The following is a 5,033-nucleotide window of genomic DNA, read 5'->3' on the forward strand; positions in this document are numbered from 1 at the left end:
CAGCAGTGCCATTACAGGGCCTGTATCCTAAAGAGATCATGAAAATGGGAAAAGGAGCCACATGTGCAAAAATGTTTGACCCTTTTTATAATGGTAAGGAACTGGAAACTGAATAGATGCCCATCATTTGGAGAATGACTAAATAAGTTATGGTATTTGAATGTTATGGAATATTATTGTTCTATAAGAAACAATCAACAGGATGATTTTAGAGAGAAACTTACATGAACTGATGCTGAGTGAAGTGAAAAGAACTGAGAGAACATTTTCCCCTTTTCTGAGATCTTTTCCTGACTCCTCTACAAACATGATCTGATCTGGATTAAATGACAATATGAATTTCTTGAGGGTCAGTGGTCCAAAATGCTAAGTATGGTTAAGTATTTTACATGATTTATATTCACTGGTTCAATTTTTCTTCAGTTCATCATGTAGGACCAGCACAAAAACTCTACCTATGCTTCTAAGAACATCGGACCAGGTACCCTTAAAGAAGCTAAGGTACCCTTAGAAATCTTCCTCCTGCAGTCAATTGTTTCAGTACTGGAACATGATATCAGCTCCTTTGTGCCTAGACTGCATCATCATTCACCACCTTACTTTATCAAAGGGATAGGAGACCACACCTACTACAGCCATCATTGTGCAATCATCCAATTTACCACAATGAGTATTCTTCAGATCTAGGAGCATATCTTCTGCTGTCTCATAATTCCAAAGTAGGCTGCTGTATATCTTGCATGGAAACAATGAAACCTTGATACAAACCATAAATTCCATCAGACTAGGTGATTTTCACAAGATGACCTTCCAGGTCTTTGAATTCTCTCTCAGTGCCAGGTTACCTAACATCAAATGCCAAGTGGGTTCTCGAAAAAAATCTAAGGGATAGACAATGCAGAGAGAAAAAGCTCTAGTTGTACCATCAGAGGCAAGATTGCCAGCAAAATACTTTTAAAATTGTATGTTCTTGTTCTTTTCTCATCAAAACACCTGCTTATCCTTATCCTTAAAGAGAAAATTAAGGGCCTAGATGGGGAAATATTTGATGACATTTGCTAAAATACCCTGCCAGAAGGAAAGCACCCCTCTTTCCTTTGCAATTCAGATTATACAATCCATTAAGCCTTTGTACTGCTTATCTGAAGCAATTTGTTTACTTGCATGCTGCACCTGCAATAGTAGCTCAAGTCTCTTAATGGGGGCCACTGTGGTTGGAGACAGCAGTGGCTGTGCCACTGATCAGGAAATCCTTGTTGGAGGAGAAAGCCTGTTCTGTCATGGTTACAAAAGGGGAAGGTGTTGGAGTTGGAGAAAGAAAGTGGGTGAAAGAAGACTGAAAACTGGGGAAATTGTGGCTACCTTAATAGATCCTTGTTACAGCTTGAGCCAAAAGGGATCCCTTCCTTTATATTTCAGCTAATATTCTACCTTCTGCAAGAAGCCTTTCTCAGATGTCAGATACTAATACTAGGGCTTTCTCTCTGAGGTTACCATGATTTACTCTAGATGGACACAGTTTGTTTGCATGTGGCTCCTCCACTGAAATGTCAATTCCATGGTCACAGACTTTCTTTCCTTTTTTTTTTTTTTTTTTTTTTTTTTTTTTTTTGTATCTCCAGCACTTGATACAGTACCTAGGCTACAGTAAGTCCTAAAATGATTGCCTTACTGGGGGACAGTTTGTAATATCCAATATGCAAACATGCACATACACACATATGTGTGTGTATAGTGAAAGGTGTAAAAAGAAGTGTTTAAAGTTCATCTTTAACTGCTAGTCAAGGAGGAGAATTCCTGGGCATTGGATAGATAGCAACACTCAGTATCTGGATTGGGTGAAAAATTTGGATTAAGTGAACCTTATAGAAGATATTGTTGATTCCAAATCACTCATCTTGAGTTTAGAACTTTGCATTTATCTCTATTAAATTTTATCTTATTTGATTCAGTGTTCTATAATATCTTTTTGGATCTAGACCCTGTCATTCAAAATTTTAGTGATCTTGGCTGGCTTTGTATCATCTTTCAGTTTTGTGAATATGCCATATGTGCCTTTATTTAAGTTATTAATTAAGATGTTCAATAGCACAGGACAAAATACTGATTCTTGGGACATTTTACTAGAGGCTTCCTTCCTAACTGACATCATCATCATTGCTAATTTATATAGAGCTTACTATATATCAGGTACTATGCTAAGAATTTTATAAATATTGTCTAATTTGAACTTCATAAAAACCCTGAGGTGTTGGTGCTATTATTATTGTCCCCATTTAATAGATGATAACATTGAGGAAAACAAGTTAAATGACTTGGTCAGGGTCACATAGCTAGTAAGAGTCAGTGGTCAAATTTGAACTCATGTCAGGTCTTGTGTTCTATCCATTGCACTATTTTATGTAAAATAATGAATAAGCACTCCTTGTATCTGGGAATTCAACAAGTTCAGAATAAAGTTAATTGAATTGTTATATAGTTTCTCTGGAATCTGAGCTGTCAAATATTTTGGGAAAACCTAGACAATTTATATACACAGCATTTCCCTAATTTTCTCATTTAGCAACCTTTTCAAAAATGGAAATTAGATGAATTTGTTATGCCCTGTCCTTAATGAAGCCTAGTTGACCCTTTGTGATCATGGGTTCTTTTTCTTGTATGTTTTTCAACCATCTATTTAAAAATATGTATAATCCTATTACCTCATGTTCTAAGTTTTATCAAATATTTAAATCAAGCTGAGAGGCCAATGATATGACAATTGTATTCATTTTCTCTCTCTTCCTCCCTCCTTCTCTCTCTGTCTCTCTCTTTCTTCCCATTTCTCTCTATCTCTCTATGTCTGTTTCTCTCCCTTTCTCTTCTTCCTCCCTTCTCTCCCTCTCCCTCTCTTTGTCTCTCTCTGTGTATCTCTGTCTCTGTGTCTTTGCTTCTGTGTCTGTGTCAGACTCTCTCAAAACTAGAACAAGGCTTATTATTTCTCAACCTTATAGTACCTCTCCTGTTTTCCACAGTCTCAGAGATCACTAATAATGACTCACTGATCATGTCTGCCAATTTTTTCAGTAATGGATGATGTAGTTCAGTTCTGGTGACTTGAAATTATCAGTGGTGTGTTGGCATTCTATTACAATCTCTTGAAGTAAATAGAGTTCCAAACTTGGAGTCAGGAAGATCTGAATTCTAATCTGGTCCCCACACTAGCTATGTAACTCTGGATACTTTACCTCTGCTGTCTTAGTTTTCTCATTTTAAGATTGAGGGTAAAAATAGCACCTATTTTGCAGAATTGTTGTGAAGAGAAAATGAAATAATATTTATAAAGAACTTTCCAAACCTTGAAGCATTTTGTAAATACTATTATTATAGTTATCATTATTAAAATTATTATTAATGGTACTAGTAGTAGTACTACTACTACCAGTGGTGGTATTGATAGCAGTAGTAGTAGTAGGGATGGTGGTAGTGGTGATGATGTAGTAGAGGTAATAGGGGTAATTGTAGTAATAATAGTAGTAATGGTGGTAATAATAATAGTAGTGCTGGTAGTAGTAGTGATATTAGTGATGGTAGTGGTAGTAGTGATAGTAATAGTCTCTTCCAGCTCAAATTCTATTAATCCATTGTTTCTTTTTTTAAAAAAATAGTAGTTTACATGTCAAAACAATTTTTAGTATTCATTTTCTTTTTTAAAATTTTATTTTGTTTTGTTTTATTTATTCAATAGTTACATTCAAAGCAAAAAAAAAATTATTTTTGTTTCTAAAATTTTTGAGTCCTACATTCTCTCCCTTATCCCACAATTAAGAAATCACTTCTGAAGTTATATCATTCATTTTCACAAGATGTTGAGTTCCAAATCTTTCTCTCTTCCTCTGTTCCCTCCCTTCTTCTGAAAATGGTAGGTAATTTGATATAGGTCATACATGTGCTATCATGGAAAACATTTTTCCATATTAGTCACTGTTGTGAAAGAAGAAACAGATAAAAGGAAAAAAAAAGCCATGGAAAAGAATAAAGCAAGTGAAAAAATATGCTTTGATCTGCATTCAGAGTCTATCAATTCTTTATCTGGATGTGGATAACATTTTCCTTTGTGAGTCCTTTGCATTTCTTTTGAATCATTGTGTGGTTGAAAAGAGCTGAGTCATTCATACACAGTTCATCATCATTCAATGTTACTGATACTTTGTACAGCGTTTTCCTGATTCTGCTCCTTACACTTTGCATCAGTTTGTGTAAGTCTCTCCAGGTTTTTTTCCTAAAATATATTCCTAAAATATATTTCCTAAAATATTGCACAAAATACACCATTACATTCACATGCCACAGCTTCTCTAGTCATTCACCAATCCATGGACATCCCCTCAATTTCCACTCTTTTGCTACCATTGCTCTCCTAAGTGTTTGGATCCATTCACAAATTTTCCTATATCTTTTCCAACATTTATCAGTTTTCTTTTTTGTCAAATAAGTCACTTTGATACATGTGAGGTGGTATTTAAAAGTATATATATATATGCCTATAGATAAAACCCACTGTTTCTAATGCTATTAGAGGTATGCAAACAAATCCCAAATTTTAACTGGTTGGGAAATGTTAGAGACACAATAGTAAACTTTTGTGTGGAGTTTATGCAAATAAAGTTACGTAGTCTCTATGTAGTGTTATATAGTAAACTGCTTAATAACAAATTAATTAATAACTAATATTAAATAATATTTAATTAAATAATCAAATTAAATAATGTTAAAATAATTAATAATAATAAAAATTGTTTAAATCCCAGATTCTGCTCCTGGTTAGCTATATGATCTTGAAAGTCATGTCTTTTCTCTAAACTTCAGTTTTATTTATAAAATGAGGAAATAAAAGCAGGTTACATATAAGCTCAAAATTCTTGATTCTATGGCAGAAAGACTCCCTATAAACCTCATATTCATCAGGCTATAATAATAAGAATCAGACTGCTGACTGGTTAGTACAAGCAGAGGAAGATTGAGGATTAGAAGGGATGTTTGTGAATTCATAG

At 34.3% G+C, this 5,033-nt stretch overlaps 1 pseudogene; it reads right to left on the minus strand.

Moving 5' to 3' along the window:
* Positions 1-408: 408 nt before the first annotated feature.
* LOC127547700 (ADP/ATP translocase 3-like) lies at positions 409-1,282 on the minus strand (annotated as a pseudogene).
* Between the last annotated feature and the right edge of the window lie 3,751 nt (positions 1,283-5,033).

The sequence above is a fragment of the Antechinus flavipes genome, chromosome 1 (assembly GCF_016432865.1).
Source record: "Antechinus flavipes isolate AdamAnt ecotype Samford, QLD, Australia chromosome 1, AdamAnt_v2, whole genome shotgun sequence".
Classification (NCBI taxonomy): Eukaryota; Metazoa; Chordata; class Mammalia; order Dasyuromorphia; family Dasyuridae; genus Antechinus; species Antechinus flavipes.